This window comes from Perissodus microlepis, chromosome 18 (genome assembly GCF_051167445.1).
Source record: "Perissodus microlepis isolate ML-2025 ecotype Zambia chromosome 18, ASM5116744v1, whole genome shotgun sequence".
In the NCBI taxonomy this organism is placed as follows: domain Eukaryota; kingdom Metazoa; phylum Chordata; class Actinopteri; order Cichliformes; family Cichlidae; genus Perissodus; species Perissodus microlepis.
The window spans coordinates 9436630-9453169 of NC_140478.1; the positions used below are offsets into that span (position 1 = coordinate 9436630).

The 16540-nt window shown below is 42.5% G+C and overlaps 1 protein-coding gene across 3 annotated transcripts in view; it reads right to left on the reverse strand.

The window, feature by feature from the left end:
- The window catches only part of dab1b (DAB adaptor protein 1b), a 52751-nt gene extending 36977 nt beyond the window's left edge, over nt 1-15774 (reverse strand). For 2 of the 3 annotated variants that reach the window (XM_084911441.1, XM_084911439.1), the window contains exon 1: nt 15273-15774. The gene's annotated coding sequence lies outside the window, so the exon portion shown is untranslated. Of the gene's footprint in view, nt 1-14368; nt 14668-15272 lie in introns of those variants that run through there. The other variant, XM_084911440.1, reaches the window with a different exon arrangement.
- Between the last annotated feature and the right edge of the window lie 766 nt (nt 15775-16540).

The following is a 16540-nucleotide window of genomic DNA, read 5'->3' on the forward strand; positions in this document are numbered from 1 at the left end:
GATTTGGTGTTTAACACTAAATCAGAGTTAACGTACCAACTCTCCAAAAAGAGTTAAATTAACACTCTCTGGTGTGGACCCATATAGACACTTTAATAGTGTTGAAATTAAATCCGACAGTGTTAATTTGGACATGCTGGAGTTGCTGTGTATCGGTATGGCGAGTAACCTTCAGTAATAGTAATAAATCACACAGCAATGATACATTCATGTAGTTGTAAAAAGCATGATAATATGTTAAGTAATCCAAAGTATTCAGAATACGTTACAAAATACATTTGGGGGCATGTATTCTGTAATCTGTAGTGGAATACATTCTAAAAGTAACCTTCCCAACACTGGGTGTCCTATAGAACAGCGGTCCCCAACCTTTTTTGCGCCACGGACCGGTTTATGCCCGACAATATTTTCACGGACCAGCCTTTAAGATGTCGCGGATAAATACAACAAAATAAAACTAGTACCGGTACCGAAAAAAAGAAAATTTATTCATAACACATGTGAAAAGACCAAGGAAAACCGAGTTAACGATAAAAACGATAACAAAATAACGCTGAAAACCGATAAAAACCCTGAAAATTATACATTTCACACCTGAGCCTCAACTCTCGCGGCCCGGTACCAAACGACTCACGGACCGGTACCGGTCCGAGGCCCGGGGGTTTGGGACCGCTGCTATAGAAGACACCATAGCTAGGATTATGCATTTGAATTAGGAGGGGTAAGAAAACGGAAATTAGTTGACTGCAATAGCGGTGAAACCTTTACACGCTTCAATCACAGGAATCTTTTGGGCAGGAAATATGGAGGGGCACCAAAATAAATTGTGGCACTTTCTTTTAAAGAAGAAAGAAATGTTTAACCAGAATTCCTTTTCACCATCTTCATGTTCGGCCATAAAAGTGACGCATTCGTGTGGAAGTGATTTGTAGTAATGTGGAATATTATTTGTACATCCTTGTATAGATCTAAATAAATGAGCAACAGATGTGTGAAAGATTTGTTGAAAGTTTCTTCAGATCTCTAACAGGTGTAGATCAATAATATTAGTCACAAAGTAGTATTGTCTTCATTTCAAAAATACCATAAAATAATATTGTGAAGGTGGGTTTCTCATAGAGATCTGCCTGCAGAGAATTATGCGCTAAACCTGCAGCTCTGTCAGCTTTACTGAGATTTAAACGGTTTATCTTTTTGCTCCACTCTGACCGTTCTCACAAGCCATTTTCACACATGCGCCATAGCCCCAATTTTTATATTACCAGAAGGAGTTTTATGTGAGAACATGTCTGAATAGTCAACCAGGAGCCACAACAAAAGGAGGTATGTTCAGAAGTGAGAAGGTATCTTAGATTTGAGAAAGGACTACTCCAAACAATATCTTGACCTCCGAAGTTCATGTGTGAAAACAGCCATAGTGCAATTTTTAGTTACAGCACAGAAGTGTGCTTGGAAAATCCCACTATACTCTAATGTCTCAGCATCAAGCAGACCAAAAAAAAAAAAAGAAACAGGTAGCAACTTGCCATTTAGAGTGGTGGAGAACAGAAATAGAGCTAGAAAAGGGTATTTGTTGGACTTTCATTTGCTGGATGCGAGATGAAATCTCAATCTAAATGCTGATTTGGCTTATCTAAGCTGCTGAAAGCGAAGCAAGTGAAATACAATTTTTATATGCAAACCAGGGTGGTAAAAAAATGCTACTCAGATTCTAGCTGATTCTAAAAATTAACATCTGATTAGGTAATCAGATAGTAATCATCTGACCAACAGTGCCGTCTTCTCTTCCTGCAAAGTTCAGTTGTTTAGTTATGATAATCCAAGTGTTAGACAGCTCAGATGACTGGACAGAAACGGCGATGCGTTTCAGCATTTAAAAAAAAACTTTGATCTCGAGAAAAGTGACATCACTGCAGTAAACGCCAGGACCGCCTCCTACAACGCGGGTCTCGCCACTGGCGATATGAGCGCCTACAAAGCGGCCTCATACGGTGTGTGGCGCGCGGTGAGAGATGCCAAACGCCGGTACCGGGAACGTGTGGAGTCCCACTTCCACCAGGGCGACACACGGAGTATGTGGCATGGACTACGCACCATTACAGACTACAAAGCCAGGGACACTGCGCCGATCAACGCCGACTCTGCATTCACCAACGAGCTGAATCAGTTCTACGCCCGTTTCGAGGTTAGCCAGGCGGCTAACGCTATCTACCGCCTGACTACCGAGGACAGTGACGTCATCAGCGAGAGACCGGTGACCAGCATCGCGGAGCATGACGTCCGAGCGGCATTGAGGAGAGTGAACACAAGGAAAGCGGCGGGGCCAGACGGCATCACCGGCCGTCTGCTGCGCTGCTGTGCTGACCAGCTAGCAGGTGTGTTCACTTACATCTTCAACGAGTCCCTGGCGAAGTCTGTGGTCCCCACATGCTTCAAAAGATCCACCATCATCCCTGTGCCCAAGAACAGCAAACCCTCATTCCTGAACGATTACCGGCCAGTTGCACTGACCTCGGTAGTAATGAAGGTGTTTGAGAGGCTGCTGAAGAACATCATCTCCTCCTCCATCCCAGACACCACAGATCCGCTGCAGTTCGCCTATCGATCCAACAGATCCACAGAGGATGCCATCGCCCACGTCCTGCACACCACCCTCAGCCACGTGGACAAGAAACAGGGTAACTATGTGCGAATGCTGTTTGTTGATTACAGTTCAGCGTTTAACACAATAGTGCCCTGCAGACTGTTCACAAAGCTCAGGGATCTGGGACTTAACAGCCGTCTGTGTGCATGGGTGTTGGACTTCCTCACTGGCAGAACTCAGGTGGTGAGGGTGGGTAGATGCGTCTCTAACAGCATCACCATCAACACAGGAGCACCTCAGGGATGTGTCCTCTCGCCACTGCTCTACTCCCTCTACACTTCAGACTGTGTGGCCACCCATGGCTCCAACACCATTGTGAAGTTTGCTGACGACACAGTGGTGTTGGGTGCCATCTCCAACAACGATGAGGCGGCCTACATGGACGAAGTGAAGAATCTGGCATCATGGTGCCAGGACAACCACCTCCAGCTGAACGTCGGCAAGACCAAGGAGCTGGTGGTGGTGGACTTCAGAAGGAGTCAGCACAGAGACTACAAGCCCATTATCATCAATGGAGCGCCAGTGGAGAGGGTGCAGTCCTTCAAGTATCTTGGTGTCCACATCTCCTCAGACCTGACATGGTCTGCCCACATTCAGGTCCAGACCAAAAAGGCTAGGCAGCGCCTGTATCACCTACGACAACTGAGGAAGTTCAGGGTCTCTCCAAAGATCCTCAGGATTTTCTATACAGGCGCTGTGGAGAGCATCCTCACACAGAACATGACATCGTGGTTTGGGAACAGCTGTGTGAAGGACCAAAAAGCTCTCCAGAGAGTGATCCGTACAGCAGAACGCTGCTGCAGGATTGCTCTCCCCCCGCTTCAGGACACCTACACCAGGAGATGCCGGACTAGAGCAGCGCAGATACTGAAGGACCCGTCCCATCCTGGCAACAAACTGTTCCAACTTCTGCAATCTGGTAGAAGGTTCCGCATCATCCGGGCAAGGACAGAGAGACTCAAGAGGAGCTTCTATCCCCAAGCCATCCGGGCCCTAAACACACACACCCGCCCTCTCACATCATCTATAATTGACTGAGACAGGACTCTCTTCCAGACACTCTAAACCCAGGCACAATGTACATTCCAAATTCCTTTAATTTTAAATATGTTTATATTGTCTATTCTGTAAAATAGTCAGAAGTCTATTCATATTAATGTACAGAATTCACCTGCCTGCTGCTACTACTGCACATTCACCCAATGTGTATATATATATATATATATATATATATATATATATATATATATATATATATATATATATATATATATATATATATATATATATATATTTGCACATGTCGAGGAGCGTGTCAGGCCACATTTGTGTTATACTTGTATAACTGTGCATGTGACAAATAAAGAACCTTGAACCTTGAACCCTTGAACCTTGAATCAAAACTAAGGAAAGTGTTTGTTTTTACTGAAATCTGAACTGATTCTTGATGATGAGTTCAAAAGAAAAGAAACATGGGAAACATTTGTGCAGGTCACTCAGAATTTTCTTGGTAATCACAGAGAGTTACGCTGAGCTTGTGATAGCATGCTGAACGTGTACCAGCTAATGAGTCCCAGAATGCCACTTCTTACATTCTCATCTCAACTTTTTTTCACCAAACCTGGGCGATGTCAGCAATGAACGCGGGGAAAGATTTCATTCAGATATAAACACGACGAAAAAACGATATCAGTGAACATTTGATCCGAGTATGATGAGGTGGTTACCGCTGGTGCTTGCAACGAGAGATGGATGTGCAGTACAAGGACAAAAGCAAGTGCCTCAAACATTTTTTAGCACGCTGACCTAATTTTATTTTCAGTTAAATTGACAGAAATATGTTTTAACGGATCTCTAGTGTCATCTTCTGCTCTGCTTTTAGATTAAACACATTTCAACAATTTTGGTGGGAAATTGCTAAAATTCCATATATGTTAATATTGAAAAGTGTCAAAATGTCGTTGATATGTATCTCAAAAACATGACATGCAAGCTTAAATTGAATTTCATAGCAGAAATCAATGTAGAAAAGAAAAACTGAGCAGGTCTGAAATTCCCAGTAGCAAACAAAAGACCAGTGCTATTAGCATAGCCTTATTAGCTGCCAGTTAGGTTATCATTCAGATAGATGCTAGCAGCTTTGGCTAATAATAAAAGAGCAATGATAAAATGGGAGCTGGGCAGTAAATCGTATCAGTCCTGCCTGTCTATAACATTAACAGAAAGTGTGACTTAACAGGATAATACAATTATTTATGTCTAAAAAGTGATTTCTCCTTAAGTCTGGGATTGATTAGATTTTTTAATAATTAGATTAGATTTTATCATTGATGTCATTGGTTATGTCATTTTCCACTTTGTGGTCTGAAAAGCAGTGTTGGGTGTTTTCTTGTGTATTGGTATTGAGTTTGAAGGTCTGGAATTTCTTACCAACACAAATACTACGAATCACTTCCACACGAACGCGTCACTTTTATGGCACATCAAGCTGGTGGAACTGAATTCTGATTCTGAAACATTCCTTGTTCTGCTTTAAAAGTGCCGCAATTAATTTGGTCGCCCCTCCAAATCTACTGCCCAAAAGATTCCTGTGATTACAGTGTGGAAAGTTTCACCAATATATGTCAGTAGATTGCAGTCAACTAAGTTTTATTTTCTTACCCCTCCTAACTCAAATGCATATTCCTAGCTATAGTATGGTTTAGTCAGCCAAGAGAGATCAAAAATGTTAAATTACGACTTCTCCATAATGACTGCAACCAGCTGGTGTGTTTCTTTCTGTTGGTATAAAAATACATTTTGTACACACCATATTTTTACTTTAACTTAGCACAAAAAATAAGGAAATTGAGTTTGGTGGATTATTTCTTTGTTGTAACAATGTTTGTTGGCGATAAATCTTACTGTGTTGGAATGCCTGTTTATTTCCACTTAAATTGTGCCACATTTGTAATGCATCTGTGGGTTCAGTAGCAGATTGAGGAGCTTGGAAAGAAAGCGTCTAGACCTCTTTAAGTTTCCTGAAGATGTTTCACGTCTCACTCGAAGGGCTTCCTCAGTTCTGACATAGCCTCTTGGATGAGAGGTAAAAAACATCTTCAAGAAACTTAAAGTACTCTGTCTTTCCAAGCTCCTTAAACAATCATGACCTGGATAACGGAGAAGTTTTCCAGGTCAGTTATTCAGCCCACATACTCAACTCTGCTGAACAATCATTATAGCAACAAAATAATTGCTGTAACAACACACAAATGTCCTTACTTTTTGTAATGAGTTTATTTGAATAATATCAACACTTAAATGAAATCAGTTAAATCAAAACCTCTGGCTGCCATTTGTCTGTAATGTGTGTACTGAGATAGCAAAGTGACCGACCAGATTTGCCTTTGAGGTTTTTCCTGTTATGTAGGCTGTCAGTCCACTATCAATGCTGGGTGGGAAACAGCCACCTTTATTTACACTGAAAGAGGTTATGAACCTTTGTAAAAGAGTCATACATGAGTTGATTAGTCAGTGAAGCTCAGTTCTGACCAATAACAGCAATACTGAGGTGAGTTGATGAGGATATGTTGAACTTTTCTGTTGGTAAGCGTTGCTATTTTTGCTGCTGTTAGCCAGCATTAGCAAAACTGCCTTTGAAGTAGATCTAAGATTGGAATCTGATGGTTAGTAAATAAACTCTAAGTTTATCAGAGGGAAAGTGTGATTTTAGGACATTTGAGCATAAAATTAGCTGGCATAATGTTAACTTATAATCAGTTTATTATTTATAATCTAGTCCAGAGCCTGAACAGTCACGTGTCTAATCTAATCTAATCTGCTGACAATAAGTAAGTGCGACAGTATGGGAATAAACAAACATGTTTATGCACACTTGAGTGTGTGATGCTATTGGTGTTGTCTCTTTTTCTTTGCATTTTCTTTTCATTTTTTGCTTCTTTGCTAAAGGGAACTCCGTCTCTAACAATAAAATGTAGCTATGAACCTTCACGCAGACATGAATTTTATGTCCCTACAAGTGATACACAACTTTTCTTCTCCTTTGCGTACCACATATGTTTCTAACAACCACATATGTGAAATGTGATTAGAAGGTAGATGTCCTTCCTAGCCATTGTAATCAAATATGCTAGGAACTTAGCAGCTTCCACAAACCTGCACTCGCTCCCCATTTTCTATGTGAATGCATCAGATTGTTGAAGGCGTAATTACACACATATTCATCAGTGCAACAATCTTTTTTCATCGAAATAACCCCCCCTCAAAAAAAATGACTAACTGCACCTTTAAGAATTCTACACTACAACTTGTTAACGTTCCAGGTTTAAAGATATTTTGCAGTGATTTGACTTTGTTACTCCACTTCCCCACACAGCCATTTCTTCTTTCCTCTCGAGGTCACCTTTGTTGTAGCTCATCCTCGCCCACTAAGGAGTAACAGGTATCTCATAAAACTGTACATTAAAAGGAGCTTAAGAAACCCACACACATACACTCGGACACACAAACTCTCCAGTCCCCCGACTACATTACAGCATGCGCGGGTGTAATTAGTGAATCTCCCACCACACCTCAACGTCTCTCATTAATCTCACATGAGTGATTAGGCTGCTGCGACGTATGGAACCACCGGAGGTGTGAAACTGGGTGTGAAACTGTTGTCATCTCATATGTTATCGCACTCTGGAGACTGGGAGGATTAAACCACGTCAGGCACAGCCCATTGGCAGCTAATCATGCTGCTAATGATAAGTGAAATATTCCACTGCCTCTCATTACAATGGCGTCGCAAGGTCAGGATCTCGCACAGATCACGAAAACACCCCCCCCAAAAAAACATCATGCACACACAAGCAACACTAGTGTCGTCTCTCTCTCTAAGGAGCTGCTCCTTCGGTGTTGTTTTGTATAAACCGAAAGTGGAGGCTGGATACAAGCCTGAGTGAAGCCTTCTGAATATGACACTTGACGGCTGATTAGAGCAAAGTATCAGGGTGGTCTCCAACAGCGACGCTCTGATGAGAAGTGATCTAAAGGGTCTCGTCAGAAGGCTTCATGCTGACCGCCGCCGCTGTGCCAGATGCTCGCTGCTCGGTGCAACTCCACATCAAAAAAAATAAAAAATACAGAGGCTCTTTCCTGCAGGCGCTACTACGAGACGTTCTGCACCAGCATCTTTTAATTTAGCAGACTTGGTTATTAAAACACGCAGTACGCTGATAAAATAAAAGCATAACTCAGGTGGTACTCTCATTCCCCGCACTTTCGATCACATGAATATAAATTCTGTCTTTTTTTTGTTTTTTAAGGGTAGAATGAGAACTTTGGGTTTTTGAAGATTTCTCTTTTGATCTCAGCAAGAGCTACAGAAGTTTTACAGCATCTATTTATGCTGTTTATGCTTTTCTACATCTTTACGGTGTAGCAAATAGAAAAAATAATATGTTTTTTCTCATTTTTTTCTGCTTCTCCTCCAGCTTGGCCACATGAAAGACATTCTACACTCAGTAGTCAGTTTATCCGCTATAAAAAGATACTAATGCAGTCTAATACACCAGCTTTCCGGTGAATCTTGAAGGTTATGCTGTAATGTAGCCTTTGCTGCTGAAACTTCTTTAGATGTGTGAGGATTCCCTTTTTTATACCAATGAGGGCATCCCGAGTATTGGAAACACAAACTACAGCCTCCCATAAGAGGCATAAAGTTCTCCTTTTCGTGAATTGAAAAAAATTAGCTTCTCAGATACTCCAAAATTGTAAATGATTGAAATGGCAGCACTTAGGAAAACAACAAAAAAAAAAAGACATGAATCTGGGGGAGATGAAATCACATGAAAACTTAATCTGATATCTCCTCCAGGCTGAACTAAACAGCCCAATTATCTCCAGGGGGCTGAAGAAGTACAGCAGTAAGGAGATGTGGCAGAGACAATATTTAAATTGACTGTCAGTGGAAGAAAAACATGGCTAAGCTTATATTTGATTACATATTTTACAGACTGAAACACGAGGCTGCTGCTGCCAGCCTGGCACTCTGTTATAATCGTCAGCCACATATGGACCCGCTGTCCTGCCTGTTGGGAACAGGGTTGTAGAACGGGCCAGCGGGATGAAACTGAAGGATCTCACTACTCTGAGGTGATGGATGCTCTTATGGAGCCTCCTGTAGTGCATCTGTGAGAGCAGATGAATGGGGAGGAGAGACTGATAAATTGGGTCACGCGATCGCAGCGTTTCTGGGTAATGCGGTGAAAACGCTGGAGGAGTGCAGTTGGGTGACTGCACGTGCTTACAACTGGGGCAGAGTGGCTTCGACTTGACTTCCTTTGCCTGTATCCTCACTCATTGCTGGTATTATTGAAACGTTAGGCCTTTAATGCACAAAAACGTGCATTAATTTTCTATTTCTTGCTCCCAAAAAAAGGCTCCACAAATTAAAATGTGAAAATTCAAAAGCCAAACCAACAGAACCTCCTGAACGATGGCCGGTTTCCGCTAAAGATGTTCACGTGACACGCAAACCTGTTTGTTAAGTGTTTTCAGTGACTCATCCTGCTTTCACTGCCCTACATATAAATTTATCCAATCAAATGTGATTTGGATGAGCAGCTAAGCCGTCCCATCATATGCCGGGAAACGCTGGAGATATGGAGGGAGGGAGGCGTGTGGCCGATATTAATTTCCTTACGCGCACGGGAGGTTTCACTTTAAATATATACGCTAAAGAAAACCCTACACCTGCTTCAGCCGTTCCTTCAAGGACGTCTGACCTAAAATTTCTACAAATCAATGTAAAATAGAGCAAATTATGAGCATTTGCTTTTCAAATCTCAAAAGTGTTGATGATTAATGGATTTTTTTTACCCCGAAGGGGTTGCCTCCTGCTCCTATCTGATTTCATTTATTTCTGTTTATGGAACACTTTGATTAAGTGGCGGGGGCATGTGGAATGAGGTGAGGGGGTCCTTTACCTTGGCACAGATAAGAAGACAAACTAGATTTGAGGGCGGATAGATCTTGTCTGCAGCGCATGCCGCCTCTTGGCAAGGGAAGAGAAGTCGATACTGAGCGAGGGCCTTTCTTACCTCCTAAGATTTACAGTATCTGGAGCTCCACAGTCTCATACTTCAGTAGATGGATGAGTATTTCATACGGTGCCAACTGGCGCAACATGAGTTGAGCTGAAGGTCATTGTGACTCATTTCCAGCTCAAAAGCTGGGCGGCTGGAAACAGAGCTGCTAAAACTCTGCTACTGACTTGTTTTAATAGCACAAAGACGATGCCTCTGCGGAAAGGAGCAGACTGCAGCCCTTGTGCTGCTACTGTACACCACTGATACAGCACACATGTACAGACTTTACAGTGCCAAAATACAGTTGAGATTATAGTAACGGGGAGTGGGTACAGATTGCTGTTGAACCTCGAGGCATATGGCAGGGCGCCCCATGCCTCCCAGCTAATTGAGTCCTAATGAATCATTGGTTTGGCATGCTACATGTCCCTTGTGATGGCTGGTGTCATTGATGCATTGAAGTTGCCCAGTCCTCTGGAAGTGAAGCGGGCAGTGATGGCTGCCCCGGTTGAACAGAGGAGGCAGGCTGACACTGCTGGCTTCACACTGAACATTTCACTCACTCACCAGATGTTACAGGCCAAGGCACAGGGATTACTAGCCACCCGCCTCTGCACAATGGAAATAACTGTATGACTGACTGGTAATTCACTTCCCCATCTGAGTCCAGTGAAACTGTTTATAGCGTTAGGGTCACTGCCTCATTATCAGCTCAAAAGGATCAGTGCAATAAGTGACAAGAGGTTAGGAAAGCAGTACTCGATTGCTGTTTTTGCTGAATGTACATATTTATCTACAATTGTCTAAATCACAATGAGATAGTTTTGGATGGAGAAGTTTATAAGTTTGATTGTTTGTAAATGTGAGTGGATTTATTTGCTTAATATCTTCAGCCTTTGTTTAATTTTGGATATAATAGCTTAATTGGAAACAATTTAACATATGTACTAATAAGGCATAAACAGAATTAGCTTTTCCATTCAGATACTCTTTATGAAGCAAAAGACAGAAACCTGCAAGGCAGTACAGCCTCTGTCCTGTGGAGGATGTATAGTGTGGACGATTTCCAATTTTTATACTGAAACAGGTCCAAAAAGAGTATTTTCATTTGAACATTTTCCAGTTTCGCATTTTATATTCTGTATGACTGCTTGCTGATGCTACTGAGAGATTGTTCAATAAGCGAGTCCTGTTACCATGATATTTCTGATGTGAAGTCTGTCCAAGCTGGATATTTTGGTTCTTAGCAGGACGGCTGTCCTAGAGGACGTTAAAAACAGCTTTCATGCTGAGAGTTAGATGAAAAAATCAATAAGGGCAACGTGACCTTAAACTGCATAAGATGCTGGAGCCAGCAGCCTGTGAGCTCAGCTTAGCATAAAGACTCAAACCAAACAGCAACAGCTAGCTTTAGCTTGGCTCCACTGGCTGAACACTAGCTTGTTAGCACAGAAGTTTATCCGGCGCGGGAATGAAGACTTCAGTACTCGTGCTTTGCTCTTTGTTAGTCACAATGATGGATGGAATGAATCTCTATTAGTGACCATATGCAACTCTCAACTCTGCAACTATAAAACAAAAAAGGAAGGCACTACTTTGTGGTGCTATCCAAGTTCCTTATTAGCCAAACAGCTAGTAGGGTAGACCAGGGTTTGTTGTTACACTTTTTGCTCTTGCATGAATTGCTGATCATTGAATAGCTTTCAATAACTATTCCTTTGTTAAATCAGAGCTTATGGTGCTAGCTAAACATGACTATCCTTTTCATTTTTGCAGCTAATTGTATCACAAAGTAATTAACCATCAATGACACGTTGTGAACACCAACTGGGGTTGGTTGTCTCCATAGTTATCAATGGTGTTTCTAAATGTAAATTTAGAAATGAACACCATCTATTACACCTTGTAATTAAAATGTGAATTTAAACAAGTGATAATTATTGTGTAATATGAGCAGTGAAATTAAGGTATTCTCAGTGCTTTAATAATGTCACTTTTATTAAAGCCACAAAAACAACAGAGAACAAATTCCACTGATGTATCACTGATATAATTTTAAAAAACAGGCCAGAAGTTCTGTATATATTTTAAAAGACAAACAGATTCTTTTGCAAGATTTTCCAACAGGCAAGGTGGTGTAAAAGTGAGAAGAAAAATGAACTGCATCAATATCAAACTGACTGCTCTCCATTTAAGTCCTTATGCATGCTCGATCAACCAGGTAAGGAAAGTTTCTGAGCTCTCCATTTTAAGGTTGCTTGTTGTGATTTAGCAAGCCTATACATCACTCAGCATCACACAAGTCAGTCATGACGAACATATACCTCTGTTTTTCAGGGATAAAGTCTTTGTGAGATCAGTTTTAGCAGACAACACAACAAAGCCATACTTCCTCTGGTTTATGGCTCAACAAAAACCATTCTGTCAACAAAGAATCAACCACAGGGTCACAGTGAGACCTAGCTACCAAATGGCTTTGGTTGGGTAGTGAAGAACTGATTCAAATCAAAGCTATTACCTTCAACTTTTTAATAAAAGTCCAGTTTAAATGCCTAATATTGTATGATTTTTAATACAGAAACAACAACATGAAAACTCTGACCCAAGAAAATCACAAAATGTGTCCTCCCCTCAAAGTTTGTGTGCTTTCCACAAACTGACCACAGCAAAAAATGGACATATTGTCAGGTCAAATGTGTGATACTGACAGATTCCACGGTGTAATGTGACAACCAACTTATACTTGCTATTCCTTCCAATACCTTTAAAGTTTAGTATTTAGCACTTTGTTTGTTCATCAAAATAGCAGAAAACAAAACAATTTAATGGGGGGTTGTGTTGGACTACTTCAAGATGGTGCCAGTTTGCTGATGTAAACTCAACAAAGTTACTCATCCCAAAACCTAGTGCAGCACACGGCACTCTGTAAAATGGAAAGCCGTTTTTTTTTTTTGCTCTTTGATTTCACACCATGTAGTCTGAGTTCTTGCGTCTGACACATTAAGTTGCCCCAACCCTCCCTGCACCTGTCATGGTGATTACACTCCCAGGAGGGAGGGGGGGGGGCGAACGTGTGCATCATTCAGCTTTCTACAATACACCGCTATCGGAGCAATCTCCCCCTTTTTGTTCAACTCCTGCAAGCGAGGTCACCTCTGACCTGCCTCTGCCAGGGGCCACATCTTTATTAATGAACAGATTAAATGTGATAAGGCCGCCAGCAAAAATCAGAACTCAGGCACAATCTTACTCATTAAAGCTACTTTTTTTATAAAAGATTCAGGCCACTCCAGGAGTCGTGTGTCTGAGTCTGAAACTCTGCATTAGTGTCAGTACGAGGCCCTGTTTGTTAGACGCATTACCTCAGAGCACTTGGTAGTTCACGTTGAGGTAATGCTGCTGCGAGATGAAGAGAAACTACAAATGCGATAATCCACCAGGCTTTCAGCAGAAACAAAAGAAGAGAAGCAGAGTGTGCACAGTACGGCAAAGGGGTGAAAAAGCCCAAAGATTTAAGAAGTGCAAAACAACAACAGGCTGAAAATGCTCCAACACTGCTGCAATGCAATCGTGAAGAGTTAACACAGAGAAGAAATACCCAAACCACCTTTCCTCCAAATGCAAAAGGGGAAAATTCATTATGGTCTTAATTGGATAAGCTATATCCACCATATGCACCGGCTGCTTTCGCTTTCAGGAGCTAAATGAAGCGCCTTGATTCCACTGGGAGACCCAACAAAGAAGGCCTTACTGGAGAAGTTAATGCTCTCTAGTGTTTTGTTGAGCTCTATCTTAAGCCCCACAATTCACACTGGGCTGCAAAGAAATGTCTGGGGGTGACAACCGGAAATTATAGCATGTGTGTGTGAGAGTGGTAACACATCCATCCCACGATCGACCTACTGAGCACAGCTTAGGCTCTGTTGCAGAGCATCCTCACTAAGGAGATTACGAAGGATAGTTTGGGCGACTTGCAGAAATCGCCAGTGAACTTTGGCACCAGCATGGGAATCCTAGCCCCAGACCTTCGCTTTTATCCCACCAAACCACGGCATGAACAAGATGCAGGTGAGCCATAGTGTTTCAGCAGCACCCTGATCTGTAGCTGATGGCTGCTGTGTTACTACATTTCCACTACAGTGCTCATTTCCCATCATTTACGGCTGCTCTCATACAAGCACCCATGTAGAAAACACAGAGCATCATGACTGACATATGGTCCAGTAATGAACTTTGCATTTGAACTGGTAACACTGGCTCCAATTCAATTTTACCCAAAGGGGGAGGGGGGTTGGGTTTGAGAGGTTATGATTGGGAAAAACAAAATAATAAACAGCCAGGACAGTAGCCTGTTCTATTGAATGATTTAACAGAAAAAAAAACTATATTTTTGTCAATATTTGGCTCTTTTTAATTAATAAAGAAATAGGGATGCACCTTGTTGTCTAGGGTTATCTTTAAATATAGAACCAAGAATGATAACAGACTTTTAAAAAATAACCAAACTTTAGCCATGCTTATACAACGCAAGTAAGTCCTACAAATCCAGACATATATTAAAAATCAACATAAAAAATAAAATAAAAAAAATTAAATGACGCAAATGGAAGTCGTGTCTCACGCTACCCCCCACCCCCACCCACCCACCCACCTCATCCACGTCTTCCAAGACTAACTGGAATGCTTCCACCTCCACACTGACCCACGAACGTCGCTGCTGACCGGAGGACTCACACTGAAGGCCCACGCACTGGTTTCTGGCACATTTTTGCTCACCGCTGCCGGACAGACCGGCGCCGTTGTGCGCTGTGCGCTCCCATCCAACCATTCATCCACAGGTACTCAGCCCCTACTACTGCAGCCCGCCGAGCATTCCCTGACCGCTTCCGCACTGAAATCAATACATTTATCAACATATGCGTCATCATTCATCCATTCGCTCAGCATCGGAGCGGGCTAACACGCACTCGTTTGAGGATGACTTACTGCTGTTGCAGCAGAACATCTCTTCATTTGAATATTGTGGAGGGGGGGCAACAGACGTGGTGGGGAGAGAAAAAAAGATTTCGCCTGTTCTCACACTTGTTCCTTTACACGAAATCCTACAGCCAAAAGCCCCTATGAGCAGCTAACGCGCTGAAATCGTTTAAAAACAATCAAAACCCAAACGTCACTTTGTAATTTATGCGCAATTTGACGTGGGACAGCGGGTTATTTGACAGGCGACCGGCGTTTGCGCTTCAGAGGACTCCACATTCAAATCCATCAAAGCAGCACCGACGATCAGGTTCACAGCTTCTTGATCACATTTGTTTCTCTTTCCCTTTTCTTTCTTTATTTTTTTTTTCACTCTGTATGTGTTTGTATCCCGGTCATCCACAGCGGACTGGTTCGCAACCCATTTTCATTCAACGCATCCCATCCATAAATCTTGACATGTCGCTGAGCTGCCTTGCATCCTTAAACAGCTCTGTAGTTTCACAGTTTAATGCTGAAGCACCTCTTCACCCCACACCCCTCAGAAAAAAAGAAAGAAAAGCTGAGATGTTACTCACCTTTTCTCAGTGGATGCTTTTCTGAAGTGTCCCATTTGTGCGTTTTAATCCACATCTGTGTCTCCTTCATTTGAGCGCTCTATTTCCCCCCCTCAATGAGCGAGAGAGGGAGAGAGAGGGAGGAAGCGCGTTTAAGAAAATCCATTTGTTAATTCCATTTGCCGGACACTCAAGGTGAAATCACATTGCCTCTGCCTCTTTTTTTCTTTCTTCTGTTAACAGCTTCAAAATTCTTCCATCATTGTGAAAATCCCGTAAAGCCCTATCATCTTTTTGCTTTTTTTTATCTTCTTCTCTCCAGCACTGAAGTTGCTTGGTTACCCCTATTTCTCATTCAAGGAGGCTGAAGCGCTGAATACAGCGGCCAATCATAGCAGCAGCCGGAGAGATTAACTATTTCTTGGCTCCAGTATTCTAGTTTCAAGCTTAAATGAGGAGAGTAGGCGGGGAAAAACTGGGCCCCCGGTGACAGAAGAAGGAAAAAAAATTAAAATGCACAGAGAATAATGTAGAGAGGGGATCCGTTGGAGGGAGAATGTGTGGAGGGGGGAGGGGACGAAGGGGATTAAACATTTTCGAAAAATAAAGGATTCTGGAGAGGAGGAGGGACCAGTTGCCACTTCTCACAACAACAAAGATGTAAGTGAATAATATTCCTGCCTTGCAGGGCTCTCATGCAAACTGGAGTGGAGCCTCCATTCCTTCTGAATTTGCCTTTAAAGAGCAGAGATCTGTCTCATTTCAGAGATCCCCAAAAAGCAATCCATCAGGGTAATTGATCATCCCCCTTTAACCAGCCATCCATCAAGTCCAAGCTCTCTCTCTCCCTCTGTCCCCCACCTCCTACCTTCCCTCACCCCTGTCTCACTGCAGTCGCCTCATCATAGGCTGTATTGATTTTAATTTACCCCTTAAGATTGTCAAGGGGAGAAAGCCAGGTTCACGCACCGGCTCATGCAGGCGTAATGACCCCCTGCCTTCAAGGTCCTTTTATTGAGGAACATCCAGGTCAAGCCCCCCACCTCTCCAAGCACACGCCTACCTTTGGTCTTTGTGGCCCGCGCATTGAAGGCTTCTGACTTGTCCTCCACCACCACCCCTCACAGGGTGCCATGCAGGAATGCTGGTGCATTATGGGCAAACAGTCAGGGGTCCTGACAAGGAGACAACAAGCTTCTCAAAGAGAGACAGAGCACCAGCAACCATTGAGAGGGGGTGACCTGTGTTGGGGGGACTGACTGCACACTAATGATGTAGAACATTCCTGC